Genomic DNA, 22,878 nt, shown 5'->3' with positions numbered 1-22,878 from the left:
AACATTTGGTGAGCTTAGGGCACCCCCTTCTTTAGATGGGGTTTGTGGTCTCTGCTTCGCCCAAATTTATTATCTGCCAGGTTCCTGGGAGTCACGCCATGAGAATAAGCAAACTTCTATTTAAGTTCACATAGTACCAGGGAAGAGACAAAACCAATGTCAAAAAAGGGACGCCTGTGCATCAGGCCAAGTGCTTGACACTTGACCTTCATTAACATATAGTATTTCAGTTTCTATGTAAGCCTCTGAAAGGGGCATCCTCATTTTGTGGTTTTTATTATTATTTTTTTTTTCATTTTGGAAGGTCTTCCTCAATTCCTCAATTTAAGCAACAGGAAACCAGGGCCTGAGAAATGATGGCATTTACACAAGAGTTCTAAGCCAGACTTGGGCTCGAAATGATATTTTATCTTTTTTCTAGCTGTGTTACCTTGGAGAAGGTACATAACCTTCCTGAGCCTCAGAAGCAATGTCCTGGTAGCTTTCAATCTGACACCCTGAGACTAAATAAACCACTTCCACAAAGCAGTCATTATACTCCTTATTTGCTTGAAGCTTAACAAACAGCTAATAAACCTTCCTATAATACATTTATTCTCCCGTGAAAAAGAAACAAACAGAGAAAGATTACTAACTGATTTTGAAGAAGATAAGTGACAGGTAGAGTTAACAAGCCAGTTGAAAAGGACATAGCAGAAAAATTCTCCAGAGCTAATGGGAAATACATTAAAAAAAAGAGAGAGGGGGGACTAAGAGTTCCTGCGTGCCTTCTGTAAGCCTGGCATCCAGTTTGGCATTTTATTGTTTTTTATTTTTATTTTTAAAAAAGATTTTACATATTTATTTGAGAGAGAGAGAGAGAGAGAGAGCATGTACATACAAGTGTGGAGGAAGGGCAGAGGGAGAAGCAGGCTCCACTGAGCAGGGAGCCTAATGTGTGGCTCTATCCTAGGACCCAGGGATCATGACCCGAGCTGAAGGCAGACACTTAACTGACTGAGCCACCAAGGCGTCCCCCAGTTCAGCATTTTAATAACAACACCAATAATACCACTAATAGGTCCTCTCTGTATTCCAGGCATCGCACTCAGCACTTTCCATGTATTCACATATCCCACCTTGGTGATACCCACATGAGGTAGGCAGTCTCGTCTCCTGATACTACAGGTGAACGAGGCTAGAGAGATCTTGTAAATGATAAGGTTTATAAATGGCAGAACTGGACTCAAACCCAAAGCCCAAGCTCTTAATCACTTAGCTGTACCCTTGCTATTCCTTATGCTCTATGGTGACAAATTGTGGGAGAGCCTGCCTACGCAGCCCATTTTCAACGGACTGGATGAGTGGGTATCAAAAGCAAAAACAAAACATCCTAAAGCAGGCATGAAAAATCATGTCAGCTGACTAGCTGTTAGAATTTAGAACTTGCAAATAGAAAGAGTCTTAGAAAGCACTTAATAACTGCTGCTCACTTAGGATATGGGGACATGAAGAAAGGGATGTGTGTAAAGTCACACAAGTAATTACTACAAGAGAATAAAATTCAGAGTTCTGACTTCCAGGCCAGAGCATAAGTGCTGAGCACAAGGTTACTGGGCTAGGAGATACCATCTTATTCAAATGCTGTTGTTTGCAACAGGTGGATTTTTTTTTTTTAATTAAAAAAGAATACTGTAACAACCACCACCACAACAACAATAAAACCCAGGCATTTTTAATTTATTTTAAAACAGGACTCCCACCAATGCTTTCTCTTCTAATTTCAACAACAGGAGCTATAGTTGAAGGGAACCATTCAAGAATCACAATGACTGAATCTTTAAATACAGAGTCACTTTAAAATATAACAACAAATTTTATTGAGCATATTTGATGTATTGAAGATATAGCAACTCATTTAGCACCATGAAGTAAATAGCTCTATCATCATCACTTTACGTTGAGGAAACCAAAACACAGAGTAATTTGGCCCAAGTGATTTGGCCCAAGGTCACACAGTTAGTAAGAGAGCTGGGATTCCAACTTAGGCAGACTAGATCCTGAGTCTGTGTTCTTCACTACCGCATTTTATTTTAAATTTATTATTATTTTTAAAATTTATTATTATTTCTAATTGACATATAGTTGGCACATAATGTCACATTAGTTTCAGGGGATACAATACAGTGATTCAACAGCTCTATACTTTATATGCTATGCTCACCACATGTCTCACTAATCCATTTTAAAATGTAATTATTACCCATGGAAGAAATTAAATATATTGTCTTTGCATTTCACATTCTATTTGATTACCCTGACAATTTGCTTTCTTTACAAAAATTGGGATGTTTAAATTCCACTTTAGGAGAAAAGTAAATAAGCTCTTCTCATTACAAATTGCCTTTTTCTCTTTCATTTTTTTTCTTTGATTAACAAATTGCTTTAAGATTTAAGAGTCTGTATTTTCCTATGAGCTCTTTAATCCCCTCATGCCAGACAGAAACTAATTTGCCAAGTCAGGCCACAACACTTCATTTAAGAAGTCCCAAAGGAAAACCACATTTCTTTTCATCAGCAGCCATGAGAATCATGGGCCATACTCTTTCTCCAGTCAGTGTGTGAAAGAATGTCACACAGAATCACTTTTGAACCCCACAGAGACCACCTGAACAGTCTCAGTATGACCCTTCCCCAGTGGCAGCAATGCCTCACGTGGAACAGAAAACACATTTTTTAAAAAAATCATCTCATTGGAAAATTTCACTTAACCCCCACCCAGACTTGATACCCCTCCTGCCACCTCCTTCTCCATTCAACCCCAGGGACACAGAGGTTAAAGTCGGGCAGGTTGGATTAAAAGTCCCACCTTGGTCTGTGGCTGCCCTGTGTTTGCTCCCCAGCTGGTAGAGTGGGTCCTCAGACACTAAACACTGGGTGTTGGTAGAAGGATGTTGTCCATCTGGTCACTCGTCTCATGAGGAAGAGCAGAGGGAAGTGAGAATTGGCCACAGGCCAGACCTGTGGCTTCATGGAGCGTCCTGATGTGTAACCCATAGTGGGGTTCAAGTCTGTGTGGACACACCACACCCTGCCCCAGACGCCCAAGCCCACTACCTGATTTAGGAGAGGAGAGAGGAGGCAGCCTTGGTCAGAAACCCAAAGGCAAGTCCAGATAGGGCAGTGTAGGACCATTCCTAATGACCAGAGTCAGCTTAAAAGGCAACAGGAAATAACAACTACAGAAAAAGACCAGAACCTCAGCCTACTCTGGTTTCGCTTTAGTAGTTCTTTGGAACAAGGAAATATGAAAGCTTGGTAAAGGAAGCAGCAAGCTGCTTTTCCCCCTCCCTTTCTTTTTCTTTTGTTCCCTTTTGACCTTTTCTGAAATCCTAGCATGAGGGGGCCTGACTCATAAAAATAACTCCTCAGGATTTTTTGTGGGATGAGCCATTCAGAGTCTGATTTCCCATTGTGCCTTGTCTGTGTATGTGTGAAACCAGCTATCTAATCAGGCTCTATGCTTTTGAGTACCCTTAGGGTCCAATCTCCACATGATCATGCAAGCAGTAGCTCTATAATACAGATGAAATCCCTTCACTTTCCTGCTTAAAATTGCCAAATGGTTTCTTACGCAAACTTGGGGAAATCTAACTTCTTCCCTTGCCATTGATCACCCTCTCTAATTTTAATTCCAACCCAACTGCCTTTGCCTTAACACATCAGGCACACTGGCCCTCCTTTTATTAATTTAATTTTATTTTTTAAAAATATTTTACTTATTTATGGATTTATTTGACACATAGAGAGGGAGAGAGAGAGAGCACAAGCAGGGGGAGCGGCAGAGGGATAGGGAGAAGCAGGCTCCCCACTGAGCAGGGAGCCCAATTTGGGGCTCAATCCCAGGACCCTGGGATCATGACCTGAACCAAAGGCAAACGCTTAACCAACTGAGTTACCCAGGTACCCCGGCCCTCCTTTTCTTCCTCAAAATAAAAGCTTGTTCCTCCTCTGGAATCTTGCATATGCTATTGCCTCTGGAATGCCCTTTCCCCAGGTCATTGCATGATTGGATGCTTTCACATCTTTTTTTTTTTTTTTTAAGATTATTTATTTATTTATTCATGAGAGAGAGAGAGACAGAGACAGAGAGACAGAGACAGAGACATAGGCCAAGGGAGAAGCAGGCTCCTTGCAGAGGGTCTGATGTGAGACTTGATCCCAGGACCCCAGGATCACGCCCTAAGCTGAAAGCAGATGCTCAACCACTGAGCCACCCAGGTGCCCCATATCTTTCAGATCTGAAATAAAATGTCACTGTTTCCAAGATCCCTGTCTTCAAAATACAGTGGAGGGATCCCTGGGTGGTGCAGTGGTTTGGCGCCTGCCTTTGGCCCAGGGTGCGATCCTGGAGACCCGGGATCGAATCCCACATTGGGCTCCCAGTGCATGGAGCCTGCTTCTCCCTCTGTCTATGTCTCTGCCTCTCTCTCTCTCTCTCTCTCTCTCTCTCTGTGACTATCATAAATAAATAAAAATTAAAAAAAAAACCTAAAAAAACAAAACAAAAAAATACAGTGGAAACTGAATACTCTCTTTCTTATGTTGCTTTATTTGCTTCATAATTTATATTTTTTGTTTGTTTTGTTTTTGTTTATCTGTCTCTCTCTTTCACTAGCAGAATGCAAATTTCATAACAGAGACCTTGATTGATTTGTTCACCACTGTATCTCCAGGGCCTAGGAACAGTGCCTGGTATAGGGTAAGAATGTGGTAAAATTAAATATCTGCTGAGTGAAGTCTTAACTGCTCAGAACCTAGACACAGTTGCGAATGAAATAAAGTCACAAATGATTTCAATTTACACAGCATAACATAAAGTGAGGATGTTCCAAAACACCTCCTAAGCCTAGGCCCAGACAGGCTCGTATGTAGCAAACAAGCTTTCCACCCTGAGAACAAGGTGTGCTATCAGACTCCTCATCAGATGAGATACTCTGGAGGAACTGGAGAGAGGTAGAAGGGCGGATCTGGGACGTTCTTACTTTGGGATCTATTGACTGGATGGAGTTTTATATTTCACCCAAATGATGTCAACCCCAGCTGAACAGGGCTCCTTTATATCATCTCTGGGTGTTGACTGAATATGAGCTATTGACACTCCCGTTCAGAGAATGCCCTAGACTGACACAGATGTCTCCACACCAAGTCAGCTGTGATTTTCCCTCCAGTTGTTTCAAGATGGTGCCGACCCTCCCAATGTGCAATCATTGGAAACCTCTTTTTCCCCGGATCAATGAATGATTCTCCTAGCTTCTATAACCACTTACTGTATGTCACAGAAGCGCATGGGCAGTATCTTCTTTCATACTACCTACATCCCTATGAGGTAAGAAGTTTTATTAGTTAGATTTTGTAGATGACAAAACTGAAGTGCCAAGATATTAGGTCACTTATCTTGGGTCGTGTTGCTATGACCTGGGCGGGGGTGGGGGGTGGGGGGACTCTCAGGTTCCATGAGCTACACAAAATAGGTCTCTTGTGTGTCTCTCATAGGTTCACTGGGAGTGGAGGATCCAAAAGAGATAGTGAGACAGAGAGGCAGGTGGCATAAAAGTGCACAGAAAGAAAGGAAAATGAGGTGACATAGAGAGAATGATAAGGAATGAGAGAATTCAGTTTCCCAACAACAAAATTGAGTAACTTTAGTAATTTGACTTGGGAAAAAAATGTTAACAATAATTAATGGCCAGTGACCATGTGGCTGGCACTATTCCAAGCCCTTTCTTTCTTTCTTTCTTTCTTTCTTTCTTTCTTTCTTTCTTTCTTTCTTTTTAAATGGGCTGTTTAAATTCATTTTCAATTTATTTTATTATTATTATTTTTTAGTAAGCTCTACTCGTAATGTGGGGATCAAACTTATGACCAGAGATCACGAGTCTTATGCTCCACTGAGTGAGCCGGCCAGGCTCCCCTAAATTCATTTTCATAACAAGCCTGTGAGGCAGATTCCAAGACTAGTTTCATTCTATGGATGAGAAGTCGAGGCTCAGAAAAAGTAAAAGGCTGACTCTATCCCGCAAGGTCACAGAATGAGGAGGAGGCCCAGAGGGTAGAAACACGGGCACTGTGACTTCAGAGTCTGTGCCTTTCACTGCTATATTGTACTACTTCTGTTTAAGGTATTTCCCATCTAAGAGGTCTAATATATTTAAACACCCAGCTTAGGCATTTCACATATTAGCTTGACCTCCAGGCAAGACACTGTTCTGGAAAAGCCCCATCTAGAGTCACCAAACCTGAGTTTGTGGGTTCAGGTCACTGTGCGGCAGCAAGGCCAGAGGAGGAGCAAGGTTTTCACAATTTCTGTTCCTTGGCTACCTCTTGGTCCTGCACTGAAGAAAAATGGGCAGCTGCTAAAAACAATGTCTATGTTTGCTATTGATTTTCACTGAACATCAGGATGGATTAAATCCCCCTAAATTAGCCCCATCTCTTGGGCTGGGGGCTCTCATGCTTATGTGGACACTCTGGGTGCAGGATGACATTTATCAGTTATGTGGCCTCCTGGGTCTGACTCCACAATACTCTGGGGTTAATATGCATTCTAGAACCTAAGGCAATGAACACAGTGTGGGAAAGCTCTGAAACATGTGTTCGTTTATTGCTCAACCAGGATTCACTAAGCACTTTCCAAGTGCAAGCACTGCTCTGGGGAGTAATATACAGCAGCAAGGCTTGCTCCAGAGCAGGGTATCTCAGCTTTGGCACTAATATTTGTGGCCAGATAATTCTTTGCTGTGAGGCTGTCCTGTGCACTGTGGGATGTTTAGCAGCCTTCTTGGCCTCTACCCACCAAAGGCCAGGAACACCTCCAACCTCCTTGTGACAACCAAACAGGTCTTCAGACATTGCTCAAAGTATCTTGGACAAAAATCGTCCCTGGATGAGAACAATTGCTCTGAGGTAAGGAGAAGAAAAGAAATTATGAACAATTAACAAATCTTCTTAGACAATAATAAAGGTTCCAAAATGGCTCAACTGGCAATGGAGTTCAGTTCTGAGCCTCTGCAAAGTCATGTCTCACCCAGGAGGCGTGAGAAACTAGGAAACTAATAGAGAAAACTTATATTGGACCCTTGCTCTTGACAAGGGGTTCCCAGGAGAGATCCGAGGGATAATCCTGTTTTCTGGACATTAGCATTCAAGTGCAAGCTCCTTTCTGGCAGAGGCTGGAGAAAAGTAAATAAGAAAGACTGGATAGTCATTTCTGCAGCTCCAGCAACAACCTGGCAAGGAATTTCGGTCAGTGTTGGCAGATACTCCCTCGGGAGGGCATTCTCATAAAAGACAATCCTTATCAGATTAGAGCCTAATCTCGTAAGGCTGGTGAAAAGAAAGGCCAGGTTCCAAAGAAGAACGAAAAGAAGAAAAGAAGCAAAAGTACTTAGTAAGCCTGGCCCTGACCAGCCTGGTGTCAGCGAGGAATGCCAGGATTTAGAATCAGGAAACCTAGGGGGACGCCTGGGTGGCTCAGTGGGTTAATTGTCTGACTCTCAGTTTCGGCTCAGGTCACCAATCTCAGGGTTGTGAGACGGAACCCTGTGTTGGGCTCCACAGTCAGCACAGAGACACTTAAAGATACTATTTCCCTCTTCCTCCACCCCTCCTCTTGCTTGCACTCACTTTCTCTCTCTCTCTCTCTAAAATAAATAAATAAAATCTTAAAAAAGAAAAAGAATCAAGAGGCCTGGGTTGTGTTCAGCTCTGTCACTTAACTATAAGAGTATAGCTTCAATATCATGGTAACTCTCTAAGTTTCAGTTTCTGTCCCTGTGAAATGAGAATGTTTAGAATCAATCTTATTTAGCTTTGTTTGTCTCTTGTATTAATAAGGATTGAACCTAAGATCTACCTCAAAAGTGCAGATGATAATCATATCACACTCTATTTATTAGTTATAGATTAGGTGTTAGAGTCTGTGCTAAGCACCTGGCATGCATTATCAGCTTTACTCTTACCCTCGCGCACTGAGTACCATGATTAGTGCAAATGATTTGTAAGCTGTTGAGTGCTATTATATTAACTGTAAGTGGTTATTTTAAGTTTGTTGGATGATTGTTTTTCTCAAGAAAAAAATTCTCCTGGGTTAAGAGGACAAGCTGTCAAATTTGAGTTGAAAATCAACCTACCTGTCAAATCCTGGAGAAAGTGGTCAACCCAATAGCTGGGGACTAATGCCATTCATGATCATTGATTTCTCAGTGATCATCGACAGATTAACTCAAAACTGCCATTTTTAGCTGCCCTGGTACCCAAAGCTGAGGAAATACTTATAAACTCTTACTCCTTATCTGACTGTGACCAGGTTGTGTCTTGGGCTGGCTACTTTGGTTCTCACCAACATGAAGTGGAATTGAACGGGCTGACTTCTATGTCTGTGTCATGTGCTTTGACATACATCTTATCCACTGAATTCTTTTTTTTTTTAAAAGGATTTTTAAAAAATTATTTATTTGAGAGAGAGAGAGCACAAACAGGAGGAGGGGCAGAAGGAGAGGGAGAAGTAGGTTCCTTGCTCCATAGGGGGCCTGATGCAGGGCTCCATCCCAGGACTCCGGATCATAACCAGAGCTGAAGGCAGATGTTCAACCAAATGAGCCACCCAGGTGCCCCATCCCCTGAATTCTTACAACAGCCCTGTGAAGCAGGTGTTTTTGGCTCTTTGTTTTACACTGAAGAAGCGGAGACCCCAAGAAGTTGAAAATAGCTTACCCAAGCTTCCTAGTGAATAAAGGCCTGAGCCAAACTCAACTAGGAGCTCACCCAATGATAAGTGTGGAAACAGGTGACATATTTCATGGGAGAAGCTTCTGTGAAAAGTGGGATTGTCTTTATAAATACTCTGTGCTTTTCCAGTTAGAAACTCAGATTAGGCACTGATGGGTTTGTCAAATGTTTATTTTCAGAAAATGGTGCAGGATATATCTGCTGCTCCTTTCCAGAAAGAAACATCCTCTTTACTTAAAACTAGTTGTTAGACTGTATTTTTAGACGTCATGGTACAGTATTGAGTCAAAAAAGAAAAGAAAAAATGGGAGGACACAGATATTGTAAACAGGAAAAGTCACAAAGTGTAACCAAGAAAAGCCAAGAGCACAGCCCATGGGTTGTGGGGGATTTCAGTTCTCTGCCGTTCAGGTTGACCAGAAATGAAGTTCTTCCATCAACTTGTAGAAAATGGAAATTTTGGCTTTGGTGATTATGCAAGTAGCAGACACCCTGTGGTTTGGAAACTTTTTGCTTTGCCAACTGTCAGTTTTCTCTTCTCCTATGAAAAACAGTCTGTAGGAATGAGCAAAAGTATTGCGTCTTTCAAAAACTTAAAAGTTAATACAAGCATAGCTTGGGTGAAGGGATTTTAAAAATAAACTGCAGTACTTGTAGTTGAAAGATATTCAAGGTACTGTTGATTCACTGTATAGCACATTTGGAAATCTGGGCTGAATGTAAGTCATCCACAGAGCCTGTAAATCACATATATTGCCCTGGAAACCTAAAACTGAACTAAAATTAATTAGAAAACCAAAATCAACTTTACATTTGTTTTGGAGTATACACTCATTGTCAGAGTTTTCACGTTTCCATTTTTTCATCAATCCTTGTTAGAATGTCTCGGATTTATGCTTTTCAAAGTCTCTTTGTTCTTTGTGGCCTATGTACAAGTAGGGGCTGAAATCAGTCCTTTGAGAGTTTATAAATAATACAAACGGGTTGTATTAGGTCCAGAGCACTAGCTGGGTTGGTAGAAATGTCACATTTGGGTATGGAATTTAGAAAAGCATTACCAAACTGTGAAAACAGAAAAGTCAAGCACATGTAGGACAATATAGAAAACTTCTTAATCATACTGTCCAGGACTCATTTTACTGTCACAGAAGAAACACTCCCTTCTCAACCTACAGGTTTTTAAAATTTGGCGAAGAAACTTCTTGGTCACTTAATGCAGGTTTCGTTTATCAAATGGGATGAAATCCTTTTTTTTTTTTTGAGGCTAACGCAGGCTTCATAGATTAAAATGAAACAAAACAAAAAAACTGGATGGCCACAGGTCAAGGAGACAAAGGAAGTATGAAAAAGGAGCCAAAAACAATTTTTCGGCCAGAACCAGAAAACACAACAAGGGGGAAAGAATCCTTTGACAGAGAGAGTGGTGAGTCTCCTAGCAGCTCACAAGAGTCTACTGCCCCATTTTCAAGCTGGTTGTGAAGCACGATTCCGTATTAAAAATTACAGCATATAAACTTACAGCGAAATATATTACATTAAAAATACAGGTAATAAAGGGCGCCTGGGTGGCTCAGTCAGTTGAGCATCTGCCTTCGGCTCAGTTTGTGATCCTGAGGTCCTGGGATTGAGCCTCTCTGCTCAGTGGAGAGTCTGCTTCTCTCTCTCCCTTTGCTTGCTGCTCCCCCTGCTCGTGTGCTCTGTCAAATAAATAAAATCTTTAAAAAAATATACCCTCCCCCAATAAGACCATTTAAGTGTGTCTTAAGTAACTATAGAATACTAACTAAAAATTTTGGCCAAGACCAAAAAAAAAAAAAAAAAAAAAAAACACCCCAAAAAACAAACCAGGTTAAGTGGTGCTGAGTGGCTCATTTGGTAGAGTATGTGACTCTTGATCTTGGGGTCATGAGTTCAAGCCCCATGTTGGGCCTAGAGCTTACTCAAAAAAAAAAAAAAAAAAGAAAAGAAATACAGGCAATAAATGCTCAAAATTCATCATTTCCAGTTCTTTTACTACATTTTACTATTATCTTTGCTCTTGAGGTTATTCACGTCTAATGAGTCAGTGTGACAGCAATGCTATCTAATGGCGGCATGCTACTGCTCCTCTGTCCCCAGTCAGTGAGGTTACCGTGGTAACATGAGGTTGGCCAAGGTGAGGGTCTTCACACCACAGAAATTGGCAAATGCTACACATCAGCACCCTTTTCCCCAGAGAGCCAATTGTTAAACACACACCAGCATACCCCTGGAGAAGTTCAGTGGGAGCAGAAGGTCTCAGTGAAAGGATGGGGTTCAGAGCACCATGTCAGGATGTTGAGGCCACTGAGAGACCAGGTGATGAAGATGAAGTAACAGAGCCTTTGGATTCAGACAGAACTGCATTCAAAGCTCAGCCAACCTAACTTGCCTAAGACTTACTTATCACATCCGGACAATGGGACCAATGATAGCCATCAACAGACACAGAGCTTGGCAGGCAGGGGCCGACATAAATTAAGTATTCTACTTTCTTTTTTTTTCATTTTTTAAAAAAGATTTTCTTTATTTATTCTTGAAAGACAGAGAGAGAGAGAGAGAGAGAGAGGCAGAGACACAGGCAGAGGGAGAAGCAGGCTCCATGCAGGGAGCCCGATGCGGGACTTGATCCCGAGATTCTAGGATCATGCCCTGGGCCGAAGGCAGGCGCTAAACCGCTGAGCCACCCAGGCTGCCCTACTTACTTTCTTTCTTTTTTTTTTTTTTTTAATATTTTATTTATTTATTCATGAGAGACACACAGAGAGAGGTGGAGACACAGACAGAGGGAGAAGCAGGCTCCATGCAGGGAGCCCAACGTGGGACTCGATCCCAGGACCCCAGCATCACGCTCAACCGCTGAGCCACCCAGTCGTCCCTGTTCTACTTTCTTATTGTAGTTCCCCAAATCCCCGGTGACAGAGCTCACCCCCAGGGTCTGCCGACCAAGGATTGAGTGCTCCTGTCACAAGTTCAATGTCATTTGCTTTTCCTGGTTCCTTGGCCACTGGAATGCAAGCTTCATTTACTGCTGCTCTCCTAGCTCCTCGAACAGTGCCGAGCCCATGGCGGGGCTCACTAACTATGTGTGGAATGAATGAATTTCCCTTTATTTCCATCTGCCGCCCCACTTCTGAGTTTCCTCCCTCTCCCTGTCAAGGTCTCCCTGGCAAGTGAGGGACTCCTCCTGCCTCTTCATTGCCAGATCCCAACCAGCTGTGTTGCTATCCTTCTGGAATCTTTCAAACCATTGGAACTCTTCTCCCTGCAGAATGAGGCCACCGTGACCTTAAAGCATAGGTGAAAGATGTTTCCAGCTTTTTCATTCACAAGCAGAACTGAGCATGTGTCATTGTGCTCTGTTGGCAAGTTTCTCCCCACTTCTGCGGTGGCCGTTTTAATCTCGGTTCCCCTCTGCCTCCAGCAGAAGGGTCAAGTCTTGTGAGAGGAAATCTCACCCAACAACACACAGCTGTATCCAGGGAACCAAATATTTTCCCCTGAGGCCCTGCCTCAGCATTGCTTCTTGGCCTTGCTGTTCTGGAATAGCCTCTCTGGAGGCAGAGAGGGGCTTGGTCACTTAAAAAAAAAACGTGGGTGCTTCTGGCAAGAGTGGCCTGGATGGTGACTTCTGCAAACCCATTGGGAAATCATTACATTCCGGAATTCCTAGAGCCTTTTTGATCATATGTGCTTTAGTTGGGGTGGGGGTGTATGGGGTGATAACACAAGGTGGAGCTCACCCACTCGGCGACTTGGTGCAGGACGGTGGTTTGGGAATCACCACTCAGAAGTCAGATGAATATGAGGTCTCAGCCTGGCTCTGCCTCTAATTACCTGGCAACTTCAGGCAGGACACCTGCACCCTCTGAGCAGCTGCTGTGCGATGGGAATATTTTTGCCTCATGCTCTGTAAGCATTCCATAAGAAGCAGCTAGTGTTACTTTTTTCAAACGTAGTGTTTTATTCCAGACGTGTGAAAGTCAAGAGTATAGGCTTCGGAGTCAGACAGACTCAGGTTTAAGCCCCAGCCCTGCTCTTCAGTTCCTGTGTGGCCTAGTCCAGGTTACTTCACTTCTCTTGAGCCTGGTTTTCCTCCATCTGAAAATGGGAATAATGGGCAGCCCCAGTGGCCCAGCGGTTTAGCGCCGCCTTCAGCCCAGGGTGTGACCCTGGAGACCTGGGATCGAGTCCCATGTCGGGCTCCTTGCATGGAGCCTGCTTCTCCCTCTGCCTGTGTCTCTGCCTCTCTCTCTTTCTGTGCCTCTCATGAACAAATAAATAAAATCTTTAAAAAAATGGGGATAATAAGCACCCATTTCCCTGGCTTGGGAGGTTCACATGAGATAATATACATAAAAGTGCTTAGCAGAGGGCATGCAGTTTTTAGTTGTATTATATTACACCTTTCATTAATAAAGACCAAGCGATTGCCACACACTCCTTCAGAGCAGATGTCTTCAAAGGCCACGTTCCAGTGCGAGCAGGTCCTACTCTGCCTTCGAACTCTACTGCACAGAAAGGAACAAGGAGCTCGGGCCATGTCAGACTTGGTCTGAACATTCTAATTAGTAATAATATCACCTTACCTGTCTAGAGAGCTTCAAAGTTTCAAAGTGCCTTCACTTCTATTTATTCTTTTAAACTTTACACGTTTTAATGTGCCAGAAGTGTCATAATCCGATTTTATGGATGAGGCCACTGAGGTCCAAAGAAGGGATGTGACTTCTCCGTGGTCACACAGCTAGACAGAGCTGAGACTCCAGACTGGAGTTCCTGCTTTCTACTGCCCCAATCCCCTGACCCTTATGAAATATTCACCAAGAAGTAAAGTTAGAAAAGAAAAAAAACCCACTAAAATACAAGGCAGCTCCTGCATGCAAAGCTTTCTCTTGTGTGTTTTATAGTGGGAAGGCTTCCATTAACATTAAATTAGAACTGCAAAGAGAATGTAGCTCTCCCGACCCAGGGGTGCTTTGGGGAACCTGCAGTGCTCCATCAGCACGGTTCAGGCTGCCTCCCTTCCTCCCATGTGCTCACTCTGCCAGTCCCCAAAGCCTTTTAGTAGTCTGAAGTCCATGAAAAGAAATGCACTCTTAAAAAATGGGAGCATTTTTTAACAGCCCTAGAGATCAAAGTCTGGGTTTTTCAGGCATGGGAACTATTACTCTAGCTACTGACACCTTTTGAGTCCTAGAGGGTTTAAGGCACTGGAGCAGAGTTTTATCAAGAGAGGTGATTTATTTAAACAAGAAAAGTGGATCCTGTAGTGCCGGCAGGGACTGAAGGTGGAGAGCCTACAGAGGTCACCCCCAGACCTCCATGAATTTTGTGGTTGGGAATTAGGAGTATTTGTAGAACTTCTGTTTTGTTCCATTACAATGCCATTCCTTTTGTTTTACAGCCAGTTGGTGTTCTGCTGAGTTCCTACTGAAATTCAAGTGTCTCTTGCCTCTGCAACCACAGTGGTTAAGCAATTAATAAAAACTACATTGGGACACCTGGATGGCCCAGTTGGTTAAGTATCTGACTCTTGATTCAGCTCAGGTTGTGATCTCAGGGTTCTGGGGGCGCATCCCACGTGGGGCTCTGCAGTCAGTGTGGAGCCTGCTTGAGATTCTCTCTCTTCCTCTCCCTCTGCTCATGCTCTCTACCTCTCTAAATAAATAAATAAATAAAATCTTAAAAAAAAAAACTTAAAAACTGCATTGAAGGCAGTCAGGGTTATTATTTATTTGTTTGTTTTTTGCAATTGAGAATATTCTATTTCATCATTTCTTCCCTCTGATTATATAATGCCAAATTCCCACCAAATTGTGAACACTCTCCATTTTGCTGGTTTCATTCATTGGTTTATTTTGCTTGCTTTGCGGTGAATGAGTATTCTTGAAGCACCTACTCTGAGTCAGGCTCCCAGAGATAAAATAATAACTGCCCATTTTTGTTTGGTGGGAGGGGAATCAGACAAATGAATATAATGCCATAATGGAAGTGACCAGAAATTATTTTCCTTTGATGTACAGATAATGAAATATGTCATTTTAGGTGACCTTCTGGCTTTCCTAATCAAGATAGAACAGACGTGAAAAGGGCCAATCTTTTTGCATCAGGGGCCAGTAGAACTCCCTGAGATGCAGGCAATACTCTGGTGCACATGGGCTGTTTGGTATGGCTGACACTTGATGGAGCTATGATCAGGAGTGTCAGCTTTGAGGAGAGGTCCCAGAGGAGGAGAAAGAAAATGGTGGGCTTTACAGCCTTTTCAATTCCTGGCTCTGGGGCCTTGGGCATTTGGTGAAATGTCTTTTGAGCCACTGTTTTCCCATTTGTAAAATGGGAGAATAATACTACCTATAATCCTTTGCATTGATCCCCTTATCTCAAATTAATGGGGTTTTCCTCCCCCTTTATTCCTGCTTGTGATAACCATGGGAGAAAATTAAGTGGTAGGACTGGAACTAAACAATTGGAAAAAAAATTTTGGAAAAATTTGCTCCTTCCCTCTGCCTGTTAGATGATGCAGGTTTAGCAGGGTAATCTGCTGGACTCCATAAATTGTGACAGCGCCACGCCTGCGAGGGGCCTTCACTCAATGACCCTTGGGCTTCAGGAGTGCTTATGCAGGAGGTCTGAAGCCTGAATGCCTGGCTTCACATCTCAGCATGACTGCTTTATCAACTACTCGATTACCATCCATTCATGCATTCACAAATATTTATCAAGCTCTAGTTGGGTGCCAGAATTTATCACAGACTCTCGATTTTCAGCAGAGACACAGCCAAGGAGCTCCCTTTTTACAGGGCTCACTAGTAGAGGAAGCAGCCAACAACCAAGGAAGCTAACCAATACACGGGATGAGTTCAGATCATACTGAGTACTGTGAAAACAAGAAAATAGAATGTGATACAGGAAAGCTATTACTTTAGAGTAGTCAGGAAGGGGCTATTTGAGGAAATGATACTTTTTTTTTTTTTGAGGAAATGATACTTAATTTGAGATGGGAATGATAAGGAGTCAGCCTTGGGAATACCTGGAAAAAGAACATTCCAGACACAGGGCCAAATAAGTGCTAATGGCCTGTGGTAGGAATGTGCTTTAAGATATGCTGCATAACTTTTTTTCATTATTGCACTCTTAAGGAGCCTCTCTAGACCTAGAGCCCCCCACCCTAACACCCACCTCCTCCATGAAATTTTAACACCATGAACACATTATATTCCTCTTGGGTGAAGGTGAACTTTGGAGAGCCACAAACTATTCTAATATCTAAGGGTTTTTGTTTTTGTTTTTGTTTTTGCCCCTCAAGAACCAAGATTTACTTCCTTGGGAGTGAAGTCTCACCACTGAGAATCAATAGTTTAAGAAAAAAAATGGCAGCAAGTGTGCCTGGGGCTTAGGCTCCCAAAGGAAAACGACAGGAGACAAGGGCACAGAGTTAATAAGAGGTTCATCAGTGGCGCTCCAAGTGTGTTCCCCACCAACCAGGGCTTGCTAGAAATGCAGAGTGGTGCTCAGGCCATCTGTTTCAGCAAGCCCTCTGGGTCACACTGATACATACTAAAGTCTGGAAAACACTAGGCTGTGTCATTTCCTTAACTGTGGGCCATAGTAAGGATCATGGACTTTATTTTAACTGTAGGGGAAGGCTCTCAGAGGCTTCCAGGGATGGGGGAGACGTGATCTAGGGACACTCACAAAAGAAAAATCTGGTTACTAAGGGGATGAGGGCAAGGAGAGACAGAAATGGAAGAAAGAGAAACAAGTCTTCTGGTTCGTGTCTATGAAATGGAGATATGGCTGAGACCAATTTCATAAGGTTGTAGTGAGCATCAAGTGAGCGAATACATGTAAAGAACTTGGCACAGTGCTTGGCAGATTGAAAGCACCCAATAATTAATACAACTATTCTGTTTTGCCCTTATTTCTGTCTTTCAAACACCCACGGGTTAGTATCCAAATACAGATTCGCCACCCCTTTTAGGTCTCTATTTTTTTTTTAAGATTTTTATTTTTTTTTTAAATTTATTTATGATAGTCACAGAGAGAGAGAGAGGCAGAGACACAGGCAGAGGGAGAAGCAGGCTCCATGCACCGGGAGCCTGACGTGGGATTCGATCCCGGGTCTCCAGGATCACGCCCTGGGCCACAGGCAGGCGCCAAACCGCTGCGCCACCCAGGGATCCCTAGGTCTCTATTTTTGCCAGTGTTAACCAACTTCAGCAGCTGGTGGGCTAGTAAAGTATCTCTGTGGGCCAGTAAATCTGTAACGTGTTTACAAGGCTGCTTCAGGTCATGGTGAGAGTCCATGGTGTTCTATTCAGTTCCCTTTCTTGTTCTTTTTTACTGTGAGATTTAGCTGCTGGCCTAGAAAATGAAAGTTCATGTAAAACACAAGTTTTAGAATCAGTTCTATCATTAACTTTGGATGGTTTTCACATCTGTCAAATAGGAAGTGCCCTGGGCAGGAAGGCAGGACAGTGTTGTGTTCAGCACGCTTGGACTTTGACACAAGGCAACCCTGGATGCAAGACGTGACTCTGCTGGTGGGACGCTGGGCAGTCAGCCCCTGTAAATCTGTTTCTTTGTCTGGAAAATGTGGATATTAATAGCACCTACTTACCCCATGGAATTGAGGCTGAAATACCGGAATGCATGGAAAGCATGACGGCCACAAAGTGTGAGCCATGATGATAATGATGATGATGATGAGTGAACCTGCCACAGGTACAACATGACTCTGTGAACTATTATGGAACACGTAGTTCTTTTCTGCCGGGAAAGGCAGAAAACAACTTTTGGCTTAGAAAGGATGTCACTGGGATGGGTTGATGACACACATAAGACATTCTCAAGCAGTTTGTTTTCTATACATATTAGTAGGTTGATCTGAAATAATCCAGCCAGCTCAGGAGAACACTACTCAGTGTCTTTATATGACAGGCATGGAAGGTTCCTGACAGGGTCTTGATGGAGGCATTTACTTTCAGAACTGACCTAAATTCAATCAGAAGAAATTTTTTTTTTTTAACAAACACTTTTTTTTTATTAGAAAAGTAGAAAATATTGCATAGGTCTTAATACTTGAACATCAAGTGTATTCATGAACAGCGAGTATCTTCATGTAAACAGTTCTAGATGGAAGACCCAGATGGCACTCTTGGGGGGGGGAGGGGTTCCAGCCCCCACCCCACTCAGCCCCATCCCCTCACAGCTCAACTACTCAGTACACATTGGGGGATGGGCAAACGCAGCTCCCAGGTGTATTTTTTTCTTCAAGTGTCAAAGATCCCCAAGTGATCCCAACACCCACCCCTTCTTCCTCTGACATTCATGCGTCTGTAAGATAACTGCCTAGGACAGGTCAGTAGTGAAGCTCTGATCAAAACAAAACAAAACAAAACAAAAGATACAAAAACAAAGAACACATCTGGCCCCTTGAGACCATGAGATACACAAACTACCTTGACCTCCCCCCTCCCACCAGGGCCGCTACCAGGAGCACACACCCCCTTGCAAAGGCCAGTGCAGCCCAGCTGCTCACCTGGCTCTGTCATACCACTGTCCTCTTAACTGTCAGTAACAATAAAAATAATAAAGTACATGCTACATACAGATCCAGCCAGAAGCCCGGTTGGCTCCTAGGCCTTTGTTTCATGCTACAGTACTAAGGGGCACATACCCCCAGCTGGGAGCCACCTCCTATCCCTAACACTGCCCACCCACCCCTGCCTGCCTGCTTTCTGCCTAGCCTTCTCCTCCTTCTCTGGGCTCCAGCTACCCGGTCCTCTTCCAGTTTTTCCTCTGTGTCATCTCCTTCCCACCTCAAAGCACAAGAGAGTAGGGAAAGCGCACTCTAACCCAATTTATCCTTAAAAATATATGCTAAAAATCATTTTACTATCAAAGCCACAACTCATGTAGTTGCTAAGTTTGAAGACTGGAGAGTCACATTGCCTGGGGCTCAAATTCGGATTCAGCTAATTTGCTAGCAGCACAACCAGGGGCAAAGGACCTCATCCCTTTGTTACTTAATTTTCTGATCTGCATAATGGACACAATAGCGGTGCCTGGGGCAGTGTACGTAGAGTGTCTGGAATAGCTCTGGGCTACATGACTGTTATTTATTTATTTAATTAATAATTTAATTAACTGCTATTTATTTATTTAATTAATAATTTAATTGTTATTTATATAAAAAGTATTACTTTTTCTTTTAGCTCTTTGTACTTTTCTTTGCCATACTTTTTACAATTGTAATTAAATAACGATGTGCTTCGTTTACAGTATCTTCCTCCAGGGACCCTATCTGTCTCTTAATCCCTCTTCCCCAGCTTGTAGCACACACCCTGAAGAAGCTACCGCTCAGTAAACAGCTGTCGAATGAAAAAAATTGAGTTGCTTAATTCATTTTTTTAAAATTGAGGAAGCAATATAGTCTTTTTATCATATAAAATATTGAAAAGTATTACTGGTTGAGGAGTAGTTTATTTTAAAAAGAGGAAAAAAAGGACAATGAATGCAAAGCAAGATTCGTGGGTGCACTGGACCTCAGTACTTGCTCTAATAAAGAGGGGTGCTTGCACCATGAGATGGGAGCTTGGGGGTGTGCATGGTTACCGCAAACAATGGCCTATTGCTCCAGCTCAAATGCAGTGGTTACTGCAAAATCTCTGAAGGTTTTCAGATGAATCCCTGAAGCTAGATGGCTGCTCTAATGGTGAGTGGAGCAATTACCTTCAGGTCCCACTAGAGTGAACTGACTCTCAACTCAACACAAGGCCAAGTACCAAGAGGGAGCCTCTTTCCTCCACACCCTGTTGGTTGCCAAAGGTATGACTCCTGTTCCCAGAGGAACAGTATAAATAGCTGCAGAGGATGGGGTGGCAGGACTTGCTCTGCTCTTAGATCCTAAATACCTTTTCTGCAGCCCATGTCAATTCCAGGACACCACACATCTAGGGGCTAAAATAAAGTTAGGTCCTCAAAAGTTCCAGAGAAACTTGTTTCTTGGGGATCATAAAGAGGCCAACTAGTTTCTCACCATTTCTCTGAAAGATACTGTTATTCCAGTTCTTAAACTAGGATACATAGACCTTTCACGGGTCTACTGAGGTGAGAAGGGTTTGAAAACATCACCTCCTCCCCCAATATAAGCAAAATGTGCTGGTGAGATTCTTGCCAGGAAGTCTCTATAACTTTGATCAGATTTTTATTGAGTCCATATCCTTAAAGTGATTTAGAACCAGGTCCTTAAAAAGATGGACAGTTGACCTCAAGTCCAAGCTCGAAGGCTGCAATGGACACGTTGTGATCAGTTATTTAGGATCTGCACCCAGTGAAATCCAGACAAATGGCTATGGGCTCAGGCAACCCCATGTGGCCAAAACGATGGAAGGCTGGCAAGTATTCTTACAATGGCAAGATGTGCAGAGATCCAAATGTGGAGTGATGAATAACTGGTTCTTACTTATGTCATCGTGAACACGAAGGGCCCTGAGAAAAAATGACCTATTCATTACTGCTCTCTCAATCTGCTGGTGGTGTCTACCTGTTTTACTGACACTTCATTTCCTGGATTTGGGCTAGAGGAATAATAATAATAATAATAATAATAATAATAATAATAAATAATGTGAACTGTCTTTTATTAGGTATGGCTTGAGTGCCAGGGCAGGCTCTAATGCCCTCAACAACCTTATAAGGTCACTTTAACCAGCCCTATCAGAAGGTCAGAGGCGGTCACTCAGTTCCTAAGTGGCAAAGCAGAGTTTACATGTAAGATGCAGGACACTGCACTCTTACCACTTCCTCTCTTTCTGGTTTCATTTCGACAGGGCCTATCAAAAACAGAACTCTTACTGATTGGCCCCTGAATGCATTAGTGTCATTGTTGTAGTCAACACTGTTGGATTTCTACCTAAGTACACCCCTGTTGGTTTAATCCTTTGATTCAAAATCAGGTTAATTAAATTCTACTATGCACGGCCATTTCCCACCAAGAACTTGTGAACTCCCCAAGAGTGAATGGCAAACAGACTACAAGTCAAGCTTGTAAGAGTTACAGGGAGTCCGTTTGCACTCTCCTGCTGGTGGAGGCTTCAGAACTGCAGTAGATGCATGGTATTCCCCCTCAGGAGCCTCTGCCTGGCCCATCACGGAGGCAGTGCATCCACCAGAGAAAGAGGTGTTGACTTTGCAAGAATTTGGAATCCACGGAGCCATGTTACATTTCAGCATAAGAGCTGCATCCAGTATTTACAAGGTCCTGACTTCTTCCTAGAGAGCATCCCAGCATCTGATTCCAGTTTGCAGGTTCAGTAATTCAGCAGTACTTAGTCTGCTCCCACTCCTCTCCTGCCACTGGCTCTACAGGTGCCTGGGTCATTGGAGCCCAGGCCCTCCACTCCTTCCACAGTGAAAAGGAAAATATCAGTGGAGAGGAAGGAAGGAGGGAGAGAAGGATGGGAAAGAGAGGACTAAGAGAGAGGGAGATGGGGGTAAGCAGAGAGATAGAGCTGCCATTTTTCCGGGTGACAGGGAGGTCAATACAGATAGTTAGAGGTATCTCTACTATAATAATAATAATTCAGGGCTGGAAAGGAGCCCTAGCATGAGTCTAATTCACCCCACAAATGTGGACTTGAAAGTCTGGATGGGAAGAATTAGTTGCTCTAAGGCCACAGAGTTTATCAGGAAATGGCAGAGTTAGACCTACAATCCATCGCCTCTCTGTCCACTGAGCCGTTTGGCAACATCCCACTGCTTTACCAGATAAAGATTCTCTCTTATGGAAGGTCAGTTTCTGGCCTAATTCCATTCCTGGTTGGAAAACCTGAACCTGAACACATCAAGTTGAAAAGGTGATATTAAGTAAAATCTTGAAAATAAATACGAGTTCTGCTGACTTGTTTATTCTAAGTTCCAAGGATAGAAGAAAAACAAAACCAAAAGAGAGAATAAAGCAATATAAGAAAACAGAAGTGAACATATCTTTACAGCCCCATCTACAAAGGCTTCATTTAGGGGGAAAAAAACCCTCTAAAATAAGCAGAAGGTGCCCAATATCTTCCTTTTCTTTACTTGCTTTTATTGGAATGATAAACTGCTTGCCTATTCTTGCCACATTATGTTAATATATGTTCATGTATATTTGAGCCTATCTTCAGCTTTATCTTTCTGGTTTAAAAGAGTCTTTCATTTAAAAATTTTTGCAGTTTTGGGGATCCCTGGGTGGCTCAGTGGTTCCGCGCCTGCCTTCGGCCCAGGGTGTGATCGGAGTCCTCTCTCCGATCCAGAGTCCCAGGATCGAGTCCCACGTTGGGCTCCCTGCATGGAGCCTGCTTCTCCCTCTGCCTCTCTCTCTCTCCCTCTCTCTCTCTTTCTCTCTGTCTCATGAATAAATAAATAAAATCTTAAAAAAAATTTTTTTTTGCAGTTTTCCAATATCAAGCAAAAAACCAAAAAAGTCTTCATTGGAGTTTCATGAAATCCATCTCAAGGACAAACAAAAATCTCTTACTTGAACTATGATCTTGAGACAGGCCTTTACTAAGAGCTCACCAATATTTTTCAGTTCCTACAATATTTTCCAAGCTATGAGAAAGTGATTAAATACATTTTTATCCAGTATTACGGCTTGTGGTGAAAGAGACAAGGCAACTGGTTCCTTTTCTTGGGGTCCTTCACGTACTTGTCTGTTAGTTTTTGCCAAAAGTTGTAAGCAGTGCATAATAGGAAGCAAAACTTCATTTGAGAGGAGTTACCACATTTTTAGTCCAAGATAGACATAAATGAGAAATAACCTGATTTCCATGTAATTTGGAGATGCTGGAAATAGACAAAGCAATCAGCTGGTCCTAGAAACAACACAGTGGTGGACAGGGTATAGAATCAGGACTTTGGAGATTCTAGGCTGTGCCTTGTCCTTAATGGGATATGAGATCTTAGAAACATTTCCCCACTACTCTGGATTTTAATTCTGTCAGTAATAGAATGAAGGGACCAGACAAAGCAACTTACAAGGTTTCTTTGGGCTCAAATATTCCATGGCATAAACATACTTTACAATTCTACTCAACCAGTGGTCTTTGT

The 22,878-nt window shown here is 42.7% G+C and overlaps 1 protein-coding gene and 1 long non-coding RNA gene across 7 annotated transcripts in view; one reads left to right on the top strand and one right to left on the bottom strand.

The window, feature by feature from the left end:
* FRMD4B (FERM domain containing 4B) overlaps positions 1-22,878 on the bottom strand; it is a 320,836-nt gene that overhangs the window by 122,839 nt on the left and 175,119 nt on the right. Inside the window, exon 1 of one of the 6 annotated variants that reach the window (XM_072720484.1) lies at positions 2,849-2,947. The exons of the other annotated variants lie outside the window; for them this stretch is intronic. The gene's annotated coding sequence lies outside the window, so the exon portion shown is untranslated. Of the gene's footprint in view, positions 1-2,848; positions 2,948-22,878 lie in introns of those variants that run through there. 6 annotated transcript variants of the gene reach the window in all.
* LOC140593919 (uncharacterized) lies at positions 5,284-14,309 on the top strand. The gene is made up of 2 exons (XR_011994344.1): positions 5,284-5,368; positions 14,192-14,309. It is a non-coding gene; the product is annotated as an uncharacterized lncRNA (long non-coding RNA).

The sequence above is a fragment of the Vulpes vulpes genome, chromosome 9 (genome assembly GCF_048418805.1).
Source record: "Vulpes vulpes isolate BD-2025 chromosome 9, VulVul3, whole genome shotgun sequence".
Lineage (NCBI taxonomy): Eukaryota > Metazoa > Chordata > Mammalia > Carnivora > Canidae > Vulpes > Vulpes vulpes.
This window is presented reverse-complemented; position numbering and strand designations above follow the sequence as displayed.